Source organism: Hevea brasiliensis, chromosome 12, assembly GCF_030052815.1.
Source record: "Hevea brasiliensis isolate MT/VB/25A 57/8 chromosome 12, ASM3005281v1, whole genome shotgun sequence".
NCBI lineage: Eukaryota > Viridiplantae > Streptophyta > Magnoliopsida > Malpighiales > Euphorbiaceae > Hevea > Hevea brasiliensis.
The window spans coordinates 40496630-40519920 of NC_079504.1; positions in this window are offsets into that span (position 1 = coordinate 40496630).

Genomic DNA, 23291 nt, shown 5'->3' on the forward strand with positions numbered 1-23291 from the left:
AATATTGAGATTTTGATGATATTGGAGTTTGAGAATGATTGAATATGGTTATTGGAAGTGTTTTTCACAGGTTCCGAAGAACTGTTTTCTCCATTTTTAGCCAGTACTCTGCCGGATTTTCTATAAAATTTTCGGAACCTCAAATAAATTATGATTTCAATAAATGACTTAAATAAATTATATTTCACAAGTTATATTCAAAATTATGATGAAAATTAATTAAGATAAAATAGAATGTTCCGGTACACCGTGTGACATAGCTTACTCGGATATACTGTAGACGGGTAAGGGGTGTCACATTTAGTGGTATCAGAGCACGGTTTAGGCGTTTCTGGGCCTAGATTGAGTCCATACCATGCATTGCATTTGTAAGAGTCGAGGTGACACTAATGCAGATCTGTTTGTCTTTGTTATTTTGAATAGGATATGGACCCTTCATCTCAGAGGGCAGTTGAGGAGGAAGTGGAGAGTCATGCTCCACCTGCAGCAGCTGAGACTGGGGGTAGGGGAGAACCTGCTCCGCCAGCTCAAGCAGAGCCTGCTCAACCTCCACAGGCCGTGTTCCAACAAATGGCCGAATTCTTCAAATAAATGGCTGGAGTAATGCCACCACCACCACCACCTCCACAACCGAAATCACACCTGAAAAAATTGAGAAAATTTGGAGCAGTGGACTTCTTTGGCAAGAGAGAAGATGATTACATTGCGTAGAAAATTGGTTGAAACGAGCGATCGAGTTTTAAAACAACTCCACTGCACTCCAGAGCAAAATCTAGAAGCTGTTGTATCTCTGTTGCAAGATGATGCATATGAATGGTGGGATACTGTGTCCAGTGAAGTACAGCCAGAAGTAATAACTTGGGACTTCTTCCTCTCCGAATTTAAGAAGAAATATGTGGGTAGTGTATACCTGGAAGAGAGAAGAAGAGAGTTCATTAATCTGAGGCAGAGACAGCTGTTAGTGGCCGAGTATGAAAAGGAATTTGTCCGATTGAGCCGCTATGGAAGGGAGATAGTCCCTAATGAAGCTGAAAGGTGTAAGAGATTTGAAGAGGGATTAAATGATAATATAAAGATCATGATCACTGCCTTGGGAATCACAGACTTCACCAAGTTAGTGGAAGCCGCAATAAAAGTTGAAAAAGTAAGAATCAGTGAGCAGACTAGAAGGGAAAGACAGCAGAAGAGGGGCCCAGGTCAGTCTAGTTCATCTCCTGCACCTGGGAAGAAGTTCAAGGGTCTACCTGCACAGAGTTCAGGTCAGCCACAAGGTCAGGGTCAGTCTCAAGGGGCCAGGCCACAGTTCAACCCTAGGAGAGGTCAGTCCACACCATCAGTGGGCAGCTCTCCAGGGATGGGGTTCAGGGGACCAGCCCCAGCAACTTCTGCATGTCCACATTGTCTGAAATGGCATAAGGGGGAGTGTTGGAGAGTGACTGGTGCCTGCTTAAGGTGTGGGTCAACAGAGCATCAGCTAAGGAATTATCCACGCAGAACTACTACAACTGCTCCAACACAAGCAGACAGACCTGCTCTTGCACCACAAAGGGGTAGAAAATCTGGCAAATCTGAGGCAGTTGGACTATCACGAGGCTCAGATCTCGAGCCACAGAGAGGCCCGAGAGCGCACCACTGCGAGCCTATACCATGAGAGCCCAGGAGGAGCAAGATGCCCCGGACATCATCAGGGGTACGTTCTCCCTCTACAATACATCTGTGCATGCATTGGTGGATCCAGGATCCACTCATTCATACATCTGCATCAACCTACCCATAGAAAGGGGGATACTAGTAGGGGAGAGTGACCAAGACATTCTGGTCACTAATCCATTGGGCCACAGTATAGTGGTGAACAAAGTATACAAGGGTTGCCCGTTAAGGATTCACGGGTATGAATTCTCGGCAAATCTAATTGAGTTGCCCTTCCACGAGTTTGATGTGATTTTGGGAATGGACTGGTTGTCACGTCATCAGGCAATAGTTGATTGTAAATTGAAGAGAATTTCTCTAAAAACTTCTGAGGGTAATGAGATCACTGTTGTGGGTGAAAGGACAGATTTCCTGTCCAATGTTATCTCAGCCACAGTTGCAAGAAGAATGATGAGAAAAGGCTGTGAAGCCTACTTAGCACATGTGGTGGATACTAGGCAGGCTAAGCCAGATCTGTGTGACATATCCACAGTAAAGGACTTCCCAGATGTGTTCCCTGAAGAGTTGCCTGGTTTGCCACCAGAAAGGGAAGTTGAATTTGCTATTGAGACACTGCCGGGTACAGCACCCATTTCCATTGCTCCTTATAGGATGGCACCCACTGAATTGAGGGAGTTAAAAACTCAGTTGCAAGAGTTGCTTGATAAGGGGTTCATACGACCCAGTGTGTCACTATGGGGAGCTCCAGTGCTGTTTGTGAAAAAGAAGGATGGGACTTTGAGGTTATGCATCGATTACCGGCAGTTGAATAAAGTGACTGTGAAGAACAAATATCCGTTGCCTAGAATTGATGATCTATTTGATCAGTTGAAGGGAGCAGGAGTATTTTCTAAGATTGATCTCAGATCAGGGTATCATCAGTTGAGGGTGAAGGATGCAGATGTGCCAAAGACTGCATTCAAGACCCGATATGGGCATTATGAGTTCCTAGTGATGCCCTTTGGCCTAACAAATGCACCAGCAGCATTCATGGACCTTATGAACCGTATCTTCCATCCATACTTAGATCGGTTTATAGTGGTCTTTATTGATGATATTTTGGTGTATTCCAAGACCAGGGAAGAACATGATGAACATTTTTGGATTGTTCTGCAAACCCTGAGAGAAAAGAAGCTGTATGCTAAGTTGTCCAAGTGTGACTTTTGGTTGAATGAGATTGCATTCCTTGGACACATAGTGTCAGCTGATGGGATTAGGGTGGATCCCAAGAAAATAGAAGCAGTGATGGAATGGAAGCCTCCCAGGAATACAACTGAGGTCAGAAGTTTCTTGGGGCTAGCTGGGTATTACAGAAGATTTGTGAAGGGATTTTCCTTAATAGCTGCTCCAATGACCAAGTTGTTACACAAGAATGTTAGATTTGACTAGAATGACAAGTGTCAGACCAGTTTTGAGAAGTTGAAGGCTATGTTGACAGAGGCACCAGTGTTAACACAGCCAGTGTCAGGAAAAGACTTCGTAGTCTACAGTGATGCCTCTCATAATGGGTTAGGGTGTGTATTGATGCAAGAGGGGAAGGTGGTCGCTTATACTTCCAGGCAGCTAAGGCCAAATGAACAAAATTACCCTACCCATGATCTAGAGCTTGCAGCAATTATCTTCACACTGAAGATATGGAGGCATTACTTGTATGGTGAAAAGTGCTACATTTACACAGACCACAAGAGTCTGAAATACTTGCCAACTCAGAAGGAGCTCAACCTTAGACAGAGGCGATGGATTGAGTTCCTGAAGGACTATGATTGTGTAATTGACTACCATCCTGGGAAGGCAAATGTAGTTGCTAATGCTTTGAGCAGAAAGTCCATCACAGCTTTGAGATCATTGAATGCCCGTCTAACTTTGATTCGAGATGGAGCTATTTTGGCTGAGTTGCAAGTGAGGCCAAACCTGCTATAGCAGATTTTAGATGGGCAAAAGGCAGATGAAAAGTTAATGGCTATTATGAGCAAAATCTCAGAGGGAAAAGCAACTGACTATGAGGTGAAAGCAAATGGATGTCTGTATTATAAAGGAAGAGTATGTGTACCAGATAATGGGGAATTGAAAGCCAATATTCTGAAAGAGGCACATGCCAGTGTTTATGCTATGCACCCAGGAAGTACAAAAATATATCATGATCTGAAGCTTCAGTATTGGTGGCCTGGTATGAAGAAGGACATAGCTGACTATGTAACACCCCCGTTGTATAGCCTGGTATATTTCACTGTTCCGGTGACCGGTGTCGGTCCGGAAAATTAATGGGATTAGGGTCACACTTAAGACAATTTGAGAAGCCATAAACACAAATAATTAGTAATGTTTAATTAGTTAACTATAAATAAGAAAAACAGAACATAAGAGGTTAAACGAGCCGAGAGTCACAGCGATGAGTGACCTCCTCGGGAACGACTGCGAAGTCGTTTTAAACTCAAATTTCGAACCGTAAAAAGTGACGCTGCGGTCCTTAGGACCCTTATGAACACAGTGGAAAAGAGGAAATCACGAAAAAGAACTGTTAAGTCAGTCAAATAATTAGGTCAGGGAGCCGGAAGAAATATTGGATTATTTGCAAACCGGGATGAACCGGCGAGGGCAATTTGGTCAATTGACCCGGAGAGTCGACTCTGACCTAATCACAAATAAAATCGGAGAAAAGAAAATTTTGGAATCGAGAATTAAATTAAAGAACTAATAGAAAAAAAAATAAATAGAAAAAAAAAAGATGGAAAAGTCAAAGTGATGACATCATGAATGATGTCATAAAGGCTTAATTAATTAATTAATTTATTTGGGATTTTTGTGGTCTTCTTTAAGCCAAAATTAGACAAAAAAAAAAAGAAAAAGACTTCATAAAAAACGTGAACCATTCTCTCTTCCTCTCCCTCACCAAAAAACTCCCATGAAAGCTTGATACAAGCTTGATTCCACCCACTTAACCTTATTTTGTCACTAAATTAATTCATAAAAACTTGTAAACTTCACTTGGGAAGCATTTGAAGAAGAAAAGAAAAGGAAAAAGGGAGTGAAATTGAAGAATTAGAGCTAAAAATTCTGCTCACTTAAGGTTGGTACTCTTCCTTCATTCTCTCTTTGAATTTATATTTAAGTAGCTAAGTTACATTTGTAAGCAACAAATAAGTGAATAAAATCAAGCATGGTGGACCAAATAGAAGTGTGGGCAGCTAGGGTTTAGGTTTGAGGATGGATTATTTTGATACAAATTATGAATTTGTTTAGTGTGAATGAGTGTATAACTTCTAAGTATGCAATTAGAATTCAACAAGTGAGTTAAATGCATGAGATGAAGTAGTTAGGGTTTGAATGTTAGGGTTAGTGAACCAAAATTTGGAGAAATGCATAAATGGCATGTTTGACCTATTATGAAGTGAAATAATGGTCAATTATGATCAAATGGATTGTGTGGGAATGGTAGGAAATTAAACCAAATTCGTAGGTTAATGGTCATGCTGCTGGCAGCATGACCAAACCTACTTTGAAGGACAAATACTCAAATTTTACAAGCCTAATGGATATGCCACCAATTGGAGATGAAAATAGACATAAAAGAGCACAATTTTCATTAAGGAACCATTGCCAAAAACTGACTAAAACTTGGTGAAACAATTGACCAAAGTGAGTTGATAGCAGGCTGCCACTGCACTAAACTGACCAAATGAACAGTAACTGTTCATTTGGTCATAACTCGAGCTAGATAGGTCAAATTGACCTGAAATTTTACCAGCAATTAGATATGATATAGACCTAAAACTTTCATGAAGAACACCAACCCAAATTAGGCCATTAACTCATTCAAATCATTGAGCAAAGTTAAAATTTCTGTACTGAAATTCTGCAGATTTTTAGTTGAGCAGCAAAGTTTGGATAGCTATAACTCTCTCTAGAAAACTCGGATTTAGGCGATTCTTGAACCGATGGAAACCTAAGACATAGTACAACATTTCATATGAACAAAGTGAGACCAAATTTTGAACTTAACTTGATCAAACAATTGACCAAAGTTGAACCAAAAATCTGACAGCACCTAAATTGCAGTATGAACAGTGCACGTGAACAGTAAACTTATTTTGGCCATAACTTGAGCTACAAAACTCCGATTGAGGTGATCCAAAAATGAGAATACACTTAAGACAATAAGGAACATTTTCTATGAATGAAGTTTTGTCAAATTCCAACAGTAGATCGACCAATGGAATAGTGCAACTTCGGAAAACTAAAACCGAAAATTGGCAATTTTGCCAAAATGACCTAAGCTTTAAACAAATGACCAAAACCAACAAGTTTGGTGACCAAAATGTGGTATGTGGGTGAAGTTGGAGTTCCCATACCTATTAAGCCTTAGAAAGTCAATAATTTGACTTGAATAGTGCAGTGAATAGTAACCCGAAACACAAAATTTCGAGAACGTCGAATTTAACACGTTAGAGTTAGGTAAATGTGAAGCTAAGTTTATTTTGAATTTATTTTAAGTTCTAGTACTGAAACATTGTAAAATTGTATGTTTCAGTTGAAAAGAATATCGGGAAGGAACCCGAGGAACCGAGTCGAGGCTAAAGGACGACTCGTTTGAGGTTTGTGCACAATATTACTATGCTTTAAAAAAATTCATTGATTAAATGAATGAAATATGCATTTTATTGTTGCTTTGAATTGTTGAAAGTATTGTGACCTTACTTATGATATTTTGATTCAAATTGTGAAATTTATTGTGTATATTTGAAATGACAATGTTTAGCAAATTGTTAAGATAAGTTTTAAAACCACAGTATCATGACCATATATTTGAACACCTCACTAGCACGACTAGTGGGGGTAATTAGTTTCGAATTTTGATTCCTTCTCTGGAGAAGTGTTGAGGTGTGCCAGTAGAAGAGGATGTGAATGGATATCCATATATTTGAGCTAGCTAGCCTTGTGACATGATTTCTCTTTAGCCTCTGGCTATCGAGATTCATGTGATTTCTCTTAGCCTCTGGCTATTGAGATTCTATTTATTTCGAATGGCATGATTTAACTGTGGGTTTTATGAAATGTGTTTTGATACTTTGAAATAAACTTGGTTTACATGTAAAATCTTACAATGCATGATTGTATTTAATTTTCATGTTTAGTCAAATTTTTGAATGAATGTGCTTTAAGTTTTGCATAAAGATTATTTTATATATTGTGCACCATCGAGTCTTAGTACTCGTGATAGCTTTATTCTTTGTCAGATCTGAAGAATTAGAGGAGCAGCAGACTGAGCTGCTAAGGTGTGTGAAGTCATCAGCTTGAAGTCTTCGGGTATAATTTATACCCTAACTGTAAATATTTCTTTTGATGTATATATTGCACATAAATGTATGGACATGTACATGGGTCTTGAGCAGCTTGTACAAAGTTTGTATAAAAGTTGTAATAAATTTTAGTTTGGACTTCCTGAATGTAAATTTTAGTATGATGAATATATAAATTGTTTATCTTGAATGGAATATGAATAAATGATATTGATGGACAGTATTTTGAAGAAATTATTGAACTTGTGAATTTGAGAAATTGTTTGAGATTGAGTTTGAAATTGAAGTAGTGGTTGAGAAAAACTTTTAGAAGTGTTTTTTTACAGGTATTCGAAGAACGGTTTTCTCAAAATACAGAGGAAACTCTGTCAAAATTTTTATAAAATTTGCGGAAAACTAAAATGGCCAAAAATATTAATTAGTTTTAATTTCAACTAAATATTTTAAATACTTATTTGAAATGCTCACCACTTGTCAAAGATAAGAAAATTGTTTTAAAATCCCTTGTAGGATACTTAATGAGTTATCGGTAGGTGAAGTTTGGTAGTTCATTAGGTATTCTACGGGATCATGTTATGCCTTACAGAGGGGTAAGGTGTGACATGTTTTAGTGGTATCAGAGCAAGTTTTTGAATTATGTTTTCAATTGTGAATTTGTGTCTTTTCTTTGTTAAGTACAACTGCTCAATGTCCATATTTGTTACATACAGTGCATTACATCATGAATATGAACTAACGGAGGGAAATCTCCTTGTGTTACTTGTTCAGAGATACCCTAACTTCACTGAAATGGAAGAAGGGGATCGCTCGATTGAGCGATGCATTGAAGCCGAGGCACAAGGGGAAGCCCCACTTTACGAATGTCGATGGGTCGGCACCAGCCCACAAATGCCGCAAATTCTCGCCTGATTCGCACAGCAATAGCGGCAATGTTTCAACAAATGGTCAGGTATGCTTGCTCAAGCTCCACCCCAACCACTGTGGCACAACCACGCCTCGGCCGGACAATATGATAAATTATTGAAGTATGGGGCTGCAGAATTTAAAGTACAGAGACCCACTTGAGGCAGAGCAATGGCTTGAAAGAATGGGCCAGTATTTAAGAAGGCTGCCTTGCCAAGATGAATTAAAGTTTGAGTATTACGTGTCTCTACCGCAAGGGGATGCGTATGGGGTGGAAGACCATCCCCACGACTAGCGAGAACCACCGGTCTTGACACAGGATGACTTCATCAGAGAGTTTAGACAAAAATACATCCCAGATGCATATGTTGATCAGAAATTGCAAGAATTTTTGAGCTTAAAACAAGGAAATCGATCGGTGGCGGAGTATGAGAGGAGTTCTCCGCTGAGTCACTATATGGAGAGTCTCCTTACTACCCGATAAGGCAAGGTGCAAGAGATTTGAAACGGGTTTGAAGCCCAGCATACGGATGCAAGTTGTAGGATTTCGACACAGCAACTTCTCAGAGCTTATGTCTCAAGCACTTGAATTGGAGAGAGTTGAAGCAGAAGCAAACCCAGTGAAGGAAAAAGTCGAGAAATTAGAAAAAGACAAGGGGAAAAATCAGTTGAGCGAGTTACGGTGCTACCTCGGAAAGAAAAAGAAGTTTAGTGGACCCAGCAGGGTCGAGGTGGCAATTTGGCGAGGCAGATTTTCTCGGTCGAGACCCCCTAAGTCCAGTCGGACCAAGCGAGGGTTCACATTACGCCGCCTGTGAGACTTGTGGCAAGATTCATGGGGAATGCTATTGGCCCACTGGAGCCTGTTTTAACTGTGGAGGCAAGGGCCATATAGATAAAGACGTACTAGTGCTCGAGATATGGTCCGGCTCCTACTCTGCTGAAGGATCTATTGAGTCCTGCTCCTAGAGGTTCAGTCATTTGGCAGAGGAAGAGGCGGTAGAGGCACTACTTCAGCATCGAGGCACGATTGGTCAATCGGCACAAGGAAGTGCTTCAACCAGAATCTACGCAATGAAACAACGAGAAGAGGATTAGACTTCTGATGTGGTAGCTGTTACATTCTCTATCTCTGGTCAAGTTGTATTTGTATTGTTTGATCCGGGTTCAACCCATTCATATGTTAGTTCTATCATAGTCAGTTCACTTGATGTTACATGTGTGCAAATGGATTTTTAATTGCTAGTAAAAATTCCGTTAGGACAATAAGTCCTAGTCAACATAAACTATAGAGATCCTTTGGTGATCCAAGGACATGTTTTCTGTCGAGACTTGATTGAAATGCCCTTTAGAGAGTATGATATCATCTTGGGCATGGATTGGTTAGCCAGGCATCATGCTATGATTGACTGTAGACTGAAGACAGTCACTTTTGGTCTCCCTTTGTACGGTGATGTGGTAATACACGGGAGAGGCATTTATCGCCATCAAACATCATTTAATTGCACTAGCCGGAAGGATGATTAAAAAGGGTGTGAAGCATACTTGGCACATGTGATAGACACCCGGTGGGGAGTCGGCACTAAAGGGACATCCCTACGGTATGTGACTTTCCGGATGTATTTCCTGATGAATTGCCAGGATTACCTCTAGAAAGAGAGGTGCAGTTTTAAATTGATGTTATGCCTAGTGTGGACCCAATTTCAATAACGCAATATATAATGGCACTGCGAATTGAAAGAGTTGAAAGTGCGATTGCAAGAGTTGCTTGACAAGGGCTTTATCCGCCCTAGTGTGTCACCTTGGGAGCGCCGGTATTGTTTGTAAAGAAGAAGGATGGCACTCTCGGTTATGCATTGATTATCGGCGATTGAATAAGGTGACAATAAAGAATAGATATCCATTACCCGCATTGATGACTTGTTTGATCGGTTGAGGTGCGGTATGTTCTCCAAAATTGACACGAGATCAGGTTATTATCAGCTGAAAGTACAAGAGCAAAGTATTTCTAAAACTGCCTTCAGAACCCGCTATGGCCATTATGAGTTCTTGGTCATGCCATTCGGGTTAACTAATGCTCCGGCTGCTTTTATGGATCTGATGAACACTATTTTCAGACCATACCTCGACCGGTTTGTTGTGGTATTCATAGATGATATATTGGTCTATTCGAGGAATGCAGAAGAGCATGATAGACATCTGCGGATTGTACTGCAGACTTTGAGGGAGAAACAGCTATATGCCAATTTGTCGAAGTGTGAATTTTGGCTAAAAGAAATATCTTTTTTGGGGTATGTAGTATCGAGAAGGGCATTAAGGTAGATCCAAGTAAGATTGAAGTCTGTCCAATTGGAGGCCACCCGAAATGTCACGAGATTCGTAGTTTTCTGGTTTAGCTAGATACTACCGTAGATTTGTGAAGGATTTTCCATGTTGGCATCTCCATTGACCAAGCCGCTTAGAAAAGATGTAAAATTTCGGTGGACGGATAAATGCCAGTGAGTTTTGATGAATTGAAGAGATGTTTGATAGCGCTCAGTCCTAACTTTACCTACCGGGTAAAGAATATACGATTTATAGTGATGCTTCTCACAATGGGTTAGTTGTGTGTTGATGCAAGATCGAAATGCCATTGCCTATGCATCACGCCACTAAAACCGCATGAGAGGAATTATCCAACACATGATTTGGAGCTTCGACCATTGTGTTTGCTCTTAAGATCTGGAGACATTATTTGTATGGGGAGAAGTGCTACATCTACAGATCATAAGAGTTTAAAGTATTTGGGCACCCAAAAAGCTGAATTTGAGACAGAGGAGATGGTTAGAGTTGATAAAAGACTATGATTATCCGATAGACTATCACCAGGAAAGCTAATGTTGTGGTGATGCCTTAAGTCGCAAGACTATGGCAAGTCTACGGGTTACTCCTTTGTCTTTGGTACATGAGTTAAGATCATTGCATGCTAGTTTAGAGATTAGTGATGATGGGCAGACAGCAGTTGCATGGCATGTACAGCCAGTGTTGATTGATCAGATTAGAATGGCTACTCAGAATGATCAGAAGTATCAGAAGCTGATGGAAGAATTCCGGCAGGGCAAGAAACCGGAATTGTCAATCAGAGATGATGGTCTATTGCTACACCAGGCGTAATGTGTATTCCTAATGATGTTGATTTGAGGAGATCATTTTGAAGGAAGCACATGAGTCTCCTTTGCCATGCACCACGTGGAACAAAAATGTATAGAGGGCTAAAGGAGCATTCTTGGTGGATGGGTATGAAGAGAGATGTGGCGAGTTTGTGTCCAAATGCCTAACTTGTCGCCAAGTAAAGGCGAGCATCAAGTATCCATTGGGTTGTTACATCCACTACCGATGCACAGAGTGGAAATGGGAGAGAATAACGATGGATTTTGTGATGGGACTTCGAGGACACGTAAGAGTCATGATGCAATATGGGTCATTGTTGTGATTGACTAAATCGCTCATTTTCTGCCACCGATGGACTACGGTTTAGAAAGATTGGCCAAGTTATACATCGATGAGATTGTGAGATTGCATGGAGTGCCGATTCATCGTATCGTGACGCAGAGATCCTAGGTTCACTTCTAGATTCCGGGGTAGTCTTGAGAGCCCTAGGAACTAGATTGAACTTCAAGATGCGACATTCCACCCACAGACAGATGGCCAATCTGAGAGGGTAATTCAGATCTTGGAGGATATGCTACGGGCTTGTGTGATTGAGTTTGAGGGCAGTTGGGATACACACTTGCCTTTGATTGAGTTTGCTTACAACAATGACTACCAATCAAGCATTGGGATGCCTCCATATGAAGCTTTGTATGGCAGAAAATGTAGAACCCCGTTGTGTTGGGATGACGTGGGTGAAAGAAAGATGATTGGACCCGAAATTGTTCAACAGACTGAAGAGAAAATCCGGGTGATCAGAGATCGACTTAGAGCTGCATCAGATCGTCAGAAGTCCTACATTGATTTGAAGAGAAGGGATATTGAGTATGCAGTGGGTGAGAAAGTTTTCCTCAAAGTTTCTCCTTGGAAGAGAATTATGAGATTCGGCAGAAAGGGGAAACTAAGTCCTCGTTTCATTGGGCCATATGAGGTTCTGGAGAGAGTGGGTCCTTTGGCATATCGGTTGGCACTACCTCCAGAGTTGGAGAAGATACATAATGTCTTCCATGTGTCTATGTTGAGGAGGTATAGATCAGACCCATCTCATGTACTACCAGTAGAAGAAATAGAAGTGAATCCAGACCTCACATATGAAGAAGAACCCATAAAGATTCTGGCTTATGAGGTGAAGCAGCTACGAATAGCAGATACCGTTGGTAAAAGTCTTTGTGGAACCATCATTCGTGCCAAGCTACTTGGGAACGAGAGGAGGACATGAGGAGACAACATCCACAAATTGCTCGTAGATTGATACCAGGTAAAAATTTCGAGACGAAATTTATTTAAGGGGGGGAGAATTGTAACACCCCCGTTGTATAGCCTGGTATATTTCACTGTTCCGGTGACTGGTGTCGGTTCGGAAAATTAATGGGATTAGGGTCACACTTAAGACAATTTGAGAAGCCATAAACACAAATAATTAGTAATGTTTAATTAGTTAACTATAAATAAGAAAAACAGAACATAAGAGGTTAAACGAGTCGAGAGTCACAAATGATGAGTGACTTCCTGAACGATCAAGTCGCTTTTAAACTCAAATTTCGAACCGTAAAGTGACGCTGCGGTCCTTAGGACCCTTATGAACACAAAGTGGAAAAGAGGAAATCACGAAAAGAACTGTTAAGTCGGTCAAATAATTAGGTCGTGAGCGGAAGAAATATTGGATTATTTGCAAACCGATGAATCCGAGGTGCAATTTGGTCAATTGACCCCGAGAGCTGACTCCTGACCTAACTGTCAAATAAAATCGGAGAAAAGAAAATTTTGGAATCGAGAATTAAATTAAAGAACTAATAGAAAAAAAAATAAATAGAAAAAAAAAAAGATGGAAAAGTCAAAGTGATGACATCATGAATGATGTCATAAAGGCTTAATTAATTTATTTGGGATTTTTGTGGTCTTCTTTAAGCCAAAATTAGACAAAAAAAAAAAGAAAAAGACTTCATCAAAAACGTGAACCATTCTCTCTTCCTCTCCCTCACCAAAAAACTCCCATGAAAGCTTGATACAAGCTTGATTCCACCCACTTAACCTTATTTTGTCACTAAATTAATTCATAAAAACTTGTAAACTTCACTTGGGGAAGCATTTGAAGAAGAAAAGAAAAGGAAAAAGGGAGTGAAATTGAAGAATTAGAGCTAAAAATTCTGCTCACTTAAGGTTGGTACTCTTCCTTCATTCTCTCTTTGAATTTATATTTAAGTAGCTAAGTTACATTTGTAAGCAACAAATAAGTGAATAAAATCAAGCATGGTGGACCAAATAGAAGTGTGGGCAGCTAGGGTTTAGGTTTGAGGATGGATTATTTTGATACAAATTATGAATTTGTTTAGTGTGAATGAGTGTATAACTTCTAAGTATGCAATTAGAATTCAACAAGTGAGTTAAATGCATGAGATGAAGTAGTTAGGGTTTGAATGTTAGGGTTAGTGAACCAAAATTTGGAGAAATGCATAAATGGCATGTTTGACCTATTATGAAGTGAAATAATGGTCAATTATGATCAAATGGATTGTGTGGGAATGGTAGGAAATTAAACCAAATTCGTAGGTTAATGGTCATGCTGCTGGCAGCATGACCAAACCTACTTTGAAGGACCAAAACTCAAATTTTACAAGCCTAATGGATATGCCACCAATTGGAGATGAAAATAGACATAAAAGAGCACAATTTTCATTAAGGAACCATTGCCAAAAACTGACTAAAACTTGGTGAAACAATTGACCAAAGTGAGTTGATAGCAGGCTGCCACTGCACTAAACTGACCAAATGAACAGTAACTGTTCATTTGGTCATAACTCGAGCTAGGTAGGTCAAATTGACCTGAAATTTTACCAGCAATTAGATATGATATAGACCTAAAACTTTCATGAAGAACACCAACCCAAATTAGGCCATTAACTCATTCAAATCATTGAGCAAAGTTAAAATTTCTGTACTGAAATTCTGCAGTATTTTAGTTGAGCAGCAAAGTTTGGATAGCTATAACTCTCTCTAGAAAACTCGGATTTAGGCGATTCTTGAACCGATGGAAACCTAAGACATAGTACAACATTTCATATGAACAAAGTGAGACCAAATTTTGAACTTAACTTGATCAAACAATTGACCAAAGTTGAACCAAAAATCTGACAGCACCTAAATTGCAGTATGAACAGTGCACGTGAACAGTAAACTTATTTTGGCCATAACTTGAGCTACAAAACTCCGATTGAGGTGATCCAAAAATGAGAATACACTTAAGACAATAAGGAACATTTTCTATGAAGGAAGTTTTGTCAAATTCCAACAGTAGATCGACCAATGGAATAGTGCAACTTCGGAAAACCAAAACCGAAAATTGGCAATTTTGCCAAAATGACCTAAGCTTTAAACAAATGACCAAAACCAACAAGTTTGGTGACCAAAATGTGGTATGTGGGTGAAGTTGGAGTTCCCATACCTATTAAGCCTTAGAAAGTCAATAATTTGACTTGAATAGTGCAGTGAATAGTAACCCAAAACACAAAATTTCGAGAACGTCGAATTTAACACGTTAGAGTTAGGTAAATGTGAAGCTAAGTTTATTTTGAATTTATTTTAAGTTCTAGTACTGAAACATTGTAAAATTGTATGTTTCAGTTGAAAAGAATATCGGGAAGGACCCGAGGAACCGAGTCGAGGCTAAAGGACGACTCGTTTGAGGTTTGTGCACAATATTACTATGCTTTAAAAAAATTCATTGATTAAATGAATGAAATATGCATTTTATTGTTGCTTTGAATTGTTGAAAGTATTGTGACCTTACTTATGATATTTTGATTCAAATTGTGAAATTTATTGTGTATATTTGAAATGACAATGTTTAGCAAATTGTTAAGATAAGTTTTAAAACCACAGTATCATGACCATATATTTGAACACCTCACTAGCACGACTAGTGGGGGTAATTAGTTTCGAATTTTGATTCCTTCTCTGGAGAAGTGTTGAGGTGTGCCAGTAGAAGAGGATGTGAATGGATATCCATATATTTGAGCTAGCTAGCCTTGTGACATGATTTCTCTTTAGCCTATGGCTATCGAGATTCATGTGATTTCTCTTAGCCTCTGGCTATTGAGATTCTATTTGTTTCGAATGGCATGATTTAACTGTGGGTTTTATGAAATGTGTTTTGATACTTTGAAATAAACTTGGTTTACATGTAAAATCTTACAATGCATGATTGTAATTAATTTTCATGTTTAGTCAAATTTTTGAATGAATGTGCTTTAAGTTTTGCATAAAGATTATTTTAGTATATTGTGCACCACTGAGTCTTAGTACTCAGCGATAGCTTTTATTGCTGTCGTAGATACAGAAATTAGAGGAGCAGCAGACTGAGCTGCTAAGGTGTGTGAAGTCATCAGCTTGAAGTCTTCGGGTATAATTTATACCCTAACTGTAAATATTTCTTTTGATGTATATATTGCACATAAATGTATGGACATGTACATGGGTCTTGAGCAGCTTGTACAAAGTTTGTATAAAAGTTGTAATAAATTTTAGTTTGGACTTCCTGAATGTAAATTTTAGTATGATGAATATATAAATTGTTTATCTTGAATGGAATATGAATAAATGATATTGATGGACAGTATTTTGAAGAAATTATTGAACTTGTGAATTTGAGAAATTGTTTGAGATTGAGTTTGAAATTGAAGTAGTGGTTGAGAAAAACTTTTAGAAGTGCTTTTTACAGGTATTCGAAGAACGGTTTTCTCAAAATACAGAGAGGAAACTCACAAAATTTTTATAAAATTTGCGGAAAACTAAAATGGCCAAAAATATTAATTAGTTTTAATTTCAACTAAATATTTTAAATACTTATTTGAAATGCTCACCACTTGTCAAAGATAAGAAAATTGTTTTAAAATCCCTTGTAGGATACTTAATGAGTTATCGGTAGGTGAAGTTCGGTAGTTCATTAGGTATTCTACGGGATCATGTTATGCCTTACAGAGGGGTAAGGTGTGACAGACTATGTGACTAAATGCTTGACATGTCAGCAAGTCAAGGCAGAACATCAAGTTCCATCAGGTTTGCTACAGCCTATACGCATACCTGAATGGAAATGAGATCGGGTCACCATGGATTTTGTAAGTGGTCTACCTCTCACCCAGAAGAAACATGATGCAGTATGGGTGATAGTAGATAGATTGACGAAGTCAGCACACTTTTTGCCAGTTAGGACTGACTACTCACTGGAGAAGTTAGCAGAATTGTATATGAGTGAGATAGTTAGACTGCATGGAATTCCACTTTCCATCATATCTGATCGAGACCCAAGGTTTACATCGAGATTTTGGAAGAAGTTGCATGAGTCCTTGGGTACACAACTCCACTTCAGCACAGCTTTCCATCCTCAGACGGATGGGCAATCAGAAAGAGTAATCCAGGTAAACAATTGAACCAATTGAATTAATACAAATATTGAACTAAAATGATAATAATAACATGAAATATATGTCAGGTCCTTGAGGATATGCTGAGGAGTTGTGTCATTGAGTTGGAGGGAAGTTGGGATAGATACCTCCCAATCGCGCGTAATTTGCATACAACAATAGCTACCAAGCTAGCATCCAAATGGCCCCATATGAAGTAATCGTATGGGAGAAAATGTAGAACAACAAAGGTGCCGGACTGAATTGGGCGAAGACAACTGGTAGGGCTGCACTGCAAAACAGACTGAGGAGAAAGTAAAACTAATCAAAGCCAATCTGAAGGTTGCCTCAGACAGACAGAAATCCTATGCCAACTTGAAAAGAAAAGAAATAGAATATGCGGTTGGCGACAAAGTGTTCCTCAAGGTGTCACCGTGGAAGAAGGTATTGAGGTTTGGAAGAAAAGGTAAGTTAAGCCCTAGGTTCATTGGCCCATATGAAGTCATTGAACGTGTGGGTCCAGTGGCCTATAGGCTAGCTTTACCACCAGAGCTGGACAAGATCCACAATGTGTTCCACGTGTCTATGTTAAGAAGATACCGCTCAGATCCTTCACATGTCATCTCCAGGGAAGAAATTGAAGTACAACCGGATTTGACATATGAAGAAGAACCCATATGGATTCTGGCTCGGGAAGTGAAAGAGTTGAGAAATAAGCAGATTCCACTGGTGAAAGTGCTTTGGAGGCACCACAACACCGAGGAGGCAACTTGGGAAAGTGAAGAGACGATGAGGCAACAGTTCCCTCAACTGTTTGCATCAGGTAAATTTCGAGGACGAAATTTAAATTAGAGGGGAAGAGTTGTAACACCCTCCCGGTAGCAACTCCGTACATTCTACTGTTCCGGTGACCAGTGTCGGTCCGGACAGCTAGAACGTCCGGAAAAATATTTAAACTAAAGTGAGGAACCAAAATTAACTCAAATATTAATAAGAAAAATTTAGGAAAAATTTTAGAAATAAAATACAACCAAGTTAAATGAGCCGGTGCCCAAGTGATGGGTAACCTAGTGAGAAGTTGCGGTTCTCGCAACTAGGAGCCCTAGACCCGGGGGAAAAATTATAAAATAATTTTTAGGACTCCAGAGAAGGGTCATTGAGGTTCCTATGGTATTAGAATGCCAAGAAAATATTTAGAAAAATTTTTCAATCGGTACAGACAATTTTGACCCGTTAAGCCAAACGGAGGGCATTTTGGTCATTTCGCCTTCAGACGATTTTTGGCCGACTTGTCCAGTTAAGTAAATAATTATTATGATCTAAAATATAAATAAATATTGCTAAAAATTAAATTGAAATTTGGTAGAAAAGAAAAGAAAAGAAAAATGAAGGAAATTAGGGATAATAACATCACATGATGTCATTTACATACCCTCTACCAATCACCATTCAACAAGCCTTCTTAAAACAATTAAAAGAGACAAAATAGACCCAAAAATTCTGGTGTTTTCTCCTTCTTCTTCAGCCAGCCGTGAGTTTCTCCTTCTTCCTCCATAACTCTCATTCTCTCATACCTTCAATCTTTGATTTCTCACCCCAAAACCCTTAGGTCCCTTCACTAAAATTTGTCACCCAACCTTGCTAGAGTGTTTGGCAGCCAAGAAAACAAAAGAAAGTGGAAGAAAGTGAGGTGTGAACAAGCTTAGAAAATCACCAAAGAGGTTAGTGCCATAACCTTTGCTTTTACATCTTTCTAATCATGAATTTGAGCTAAGTTAAGTTAAAAATTTGACAAAAATTGAATTAATGAAGCATGGTTATATTCCATGAAGTTTTGGCAGCCTTGACATGAGTTAGGGTTAGGAGAAATCTTTGGTTTAAAGTGACATATTGCTGCCCCTCTTATAAATTATATGATTAGTATAGCAAATTAGGAGTGGGATGCATGAATTGGAGGCTTGGTCAATTAGGGTTAGGGTTTTGGAGAGAAACTTGGACTTTACTTATGTAATGGTGAATGAACATTCTAATGGTCAATTAGTGACCATTTGAGGTAAGTTGACCATAATTTGGAGTGAATTATAGCATTACAAACTGATTTGGTATACTGCCTAGTGAGAGCAACAGGTGTGGCTATGAGTCTAGCCTGTTTGGACAGCCATAACTTGGGCTGTGTAGGTTCAATTGGTGTTTGGCCAATTGGACATGAAACTAGACACATAATGGCACAATTTTGGTGAAGAAACCATGCCCAAAAGACCAAAGCAAGTAGACCAAAAACTTGCCCCAATCTGGATGTCCTGCAACAGATTCTGCAGAATGACCAAATGAATAGTAATGAACAGTAATTGTTCATTTGGCCATAACTCATTGTAGAATGGCCCAATTGACCTGAAATTTTTACAGCAACAAGTTAAGATATAGACCAACAACTTTCATGAAGAAACCTACCCCAAATTATGACCAGAACCTATCCAACAAGGCAGTTGCAGTCACTGTTCACTGCACTGTAGATATGGTCAGTTCTGAAATTTTTCAATCCGGCCAGTTGTGGTTTTTGGACCATAACTTGAGCTACAAAACTCCAAATGGAGTGATTCAAAAAAATAAATTCAACTAGACAAAATAAGGAACAACTTTCATGTTTATCATTTTCTCAAATTCCCACTGTAACAGTAACTAATGGAACAGTAAATTTAGGGTATAAAAACTGAAAATTCTGCTCCTTTAGTTTTAAGCTTAGAAATGGTATTGGTGATTAATGCCAACAAGTTTTGAATGCAAAATGTGGTATGTTGGGAGTGTTAAAACCAATTTACCTATTTTCTATGCAAAAGTCAACATTTTTGTTGACTAATGAAGTGAATAGTAACACCAAAGCTTGAAATTCAAAAATTACAAAATTCAAAAGTATCAAATGCCCTAGTGTACCTAACAAGATTGGTTTGGATAGTTTGGCATGCCAATAGGGTTCAGTTAGCAGTACTGCACATGGTATTATGCCATTTTGTGATTTCATGGCTTTTGGCCATTCTGACATTGTGTTGATATTTGGCCTTGTGCCTATTGTCATTACAGTTTATTAGCTGTTCTGTTGCACACCGGGAGATGCATATGTGACCGATGGTGTGACGGCCCGAGGTACTAGATACCCAAAGTGCGGTTTACCCGCTTATCCATCCGATTCCCAAAGATAGGTTACTTGGGCAACCAAAAGAATGAAAGTGGATAAATTTAACGAAATAATGAATATAACAAGTACAAAATAAGTAAGACATCAATACATTCAATAAATTTAGCGCGTTGCTTTTGCCACGCGTAGGTTCTGGAGATACTGACCGAGAGCCCAGTAGACCACAGACTGGGTGAGACCTCCTACAGCTCTGCATAGTGTCCGTGTCACCTCACCATCTACAGTGCATTGGTAGGACACTAGGTTTCATTTTGGTATTTTGTAATTAACTTTTATCTTCCTTTGTGTAAATGAAACTTATGTAATGTATTTTGATGTTCATGTAAATAATGAAAATTGTGGTTATGAATGGAAAAATTTGAGTATTTATTTATTGCTTATATATGAGTACCATGAGAAATGAATGATTGAGAAATGTTGTTGAAAAATATTGAGATTTTGATGATATTGGAGTTTGAGAATGATTGAATATGGTTATTGGAAGTGTTTTTCACAGGTTCCGAAGAACTGTTTTCTCCATTTTTAGCTAAGATCACGGATTTTCTATAAAATTTTCGGAACCTCAAATAAATTATGATTTCAATAAATGACTTAAATAAATTATATTTCATAAGTTATATTCAAAATTATGATGAAAATTAATTAAGATAAAATAGAGTGTTCCGGTACACCGTGTGACATAGCTTACTCGGATATACTGTAGACGGGTAAAGGGTGTCACAAGTTTTGATCTGTATTTGGGTCCCGAGTGTCACATCCTCAGCAGTGCATATTTTGGTAGTGTCCACCAGCTTGTATTTTATTTTTGATCATTATAATTAAATTTTGGATATGTAATGTAAATTATGTATTTTTGTACATTAAATGTGCACATGATGTAAATTAATACAGTTTCAAATTTCATATTTGAGTTGTGTATGTATGAAAATGATTTGAATTTCTTATGTATTTATATGAGTGAAACTTATTGATATTCTGAATGAGAAAACGAATTTGAGAATATATATAAAGATAATTGTAATTGTTTCACACAGGTGGGAAATCGTCAAATTATTAAGAAATGAGGGGAAACTCTGTCAGTTTCTCCGATAAAATAACTAGATCTGAATTTAAATAAAATTTTATGTGATAACCAAGAATATAATGAGATAAGTTATGGTGTTCCGGTACATAGTGTGACATGCCTTGCTCGGCTACACTATAGACGGGTGAGGGGTATTACATTTAGAGTGTTACACAAGCATTGTGAAGGAACTAGAACTTTGATGAGTAGAAAAGGACCCAAAAGAACTGGGAAAGAGCCTTTGGCCATAGCACCATGGTCTCAAGTTCAAGAAGCCCTGTGAACCCAAGAATCCCAAGTAGGGCACAAGTTAAAAGTTGCCCTCTTGTTTCCATTTCATCACCTCATTCCCCTTGTTCTCCTAATCATCACCACCTCCCATTATAAAGAAATTAATAGGGGTCTTGATTTCATTACAAAAATCTTTGTAAGAGTTCTTTCATTGTTCATTCTTATTATTGTTGCCGATTTTTTTTTTCTTTTCATTTTATATTAAGCTTACTACTTTGGATCTTATAATTCATTCTTTATTTTTTATTTTTTAATCTAAATTTTAAATTTAAAGTTGAAAACCCCATACATGTTGTAGCTTTTACAACGATTTTAATATTAAAATATTTATAATTATCTTTGTTAAAATGAAACAATAAGGCTCAAAGAAAGGCCACAATGCCTAGAAAGATAAAGGTTTGTTTGGCAATATTAGCTGTTTTAGTAGCTGACAGCTGTTTTACGAACTGTTAATTATTAGATATTAGCTGTGAGTAGTTAGCTATTTATATAACTATTAAAACAAAAGTGTTCAATAAAAATAGTGATTGGATTAACTGTTAAATATAAAAATAATGATATAAACTTGTTGACCCAAGTCAAAATACTCTCTCAACCTCTAAAACCTAGGAGGGATAGCCTTTCATGAATTACTTCCTTAATTTCTAAACACTAATATAAATACTATGCTATCGAACAGTATGAATAAAAAAAGTAGTATTTTAACTCTGGTTAAAATATTAAATGCTACTTTAAAAGCTGTTACCGAATAGGATCAATGTCCGTATTGAAGATTTTTTTGGTATTCTAAAAGAAATTATTGAAATTTAAATTATTAACTTTCTATAATATCAAATAAATACTTTGTAGGCTATAGGGCTTTCCTTATGTCTCTAAGACTTCGTTTTTCTGTCTTTAAGATTTCGTTTGTTTCGTGAAAAATAATTTATATATGAAAAATATTTTCCATTGAGAATGTCATGAAAATATTTTTAATTATTTAGTTATAATATTAAACTAATGATCTATGTTTATTTCACATTTTAGTAGCATTGTCAAAATCTAGAAAATGACCCTATATTTGAAAAGATGAAGTTATTTTTCTTAAAAATGACTTAATTTTTCTTTTGACAAGAAAAATATGCTTTTAACTTTTTTTAAGTGTTCAAAATACTAAAAAATAGAAAAAATAATTTCCCAAAGCCTAAACAATATTTTAAAGTTTTCCATTATTATTTCTCTATCCTTTTAATAATGTTGCAATATATTATACAGATAAAATATGTGAAAAGGAAATTCTTGACTCCCATGGTATGTTTGAAAAGTTTAAAAATAAAAAAAATTCAATTCAATTGAATTATTTTTCATCAATTTTTATATTTAAACAATTTAAAATTATTAGAATAATGGAATTCAAATAAATTCAAATAAATAATAGAATTCAAATAAATTTTACCATTTTAAAAGTATTTTAAACACATAAATTTTCGTAAAAACTCCTTTGAATCAAATTCTTTTAATAAAATTGAAATTTAATTTTATCATAAAATGTTTTTGGAGATTTATAAAAAAAATTAGAAAAATCAAAGCTATTATTAGGCTACCTGTTCATAAAAAGACACAATCATAAATTTCGACGGTGGAGAAAACAAAGTAAAAACAGCAAGAGTAACCGTGCAGCCCGATGGTAAATTTCCCTTTCATGTTCAAACTACTGTTCATTGAATAGTAAATGAAAAAATTGACTAAATAAGTCTTTATATTTTTAATGGAGAGGTAAATAAATTTAAAATTAAATTTTGGGTAAATAAATTGATGTACTTTATAGTAAAGTCAAATAAGTCTACATTTAATAATTTCTTTTAATAATAAAATATTATTTTTTATAATTTTAAATATAAAATTATTTATTAATTTTAATTAAAATAAAATTTTATGAAAAGAAATTGAAAAATGTGATGAATAAAAATTATTTAATATTAAAATTATTATTTTTAATATTTTATTATTTAAAAACTATAAAAATTAATTTTTTATTAAAAAATAATATTTTATTATGTGTGAATTTATTTAGTCTTAATTAGAAATTATAAAACTTTTTTCAGCTCAAAACTTATTTTTAAATTTATTTAGTTTTTAATTAAAAATATAAATGCTTACATAATTTTTTTTATTTGTTTTGGTATTTTCATATTATAATTTTCAATTATAATTGAATTATTATCATTTACAGAATTTAGTTTTTTAAAAAAAGACACGATCATAAATTTTAGGGGTGGATTAAAAAA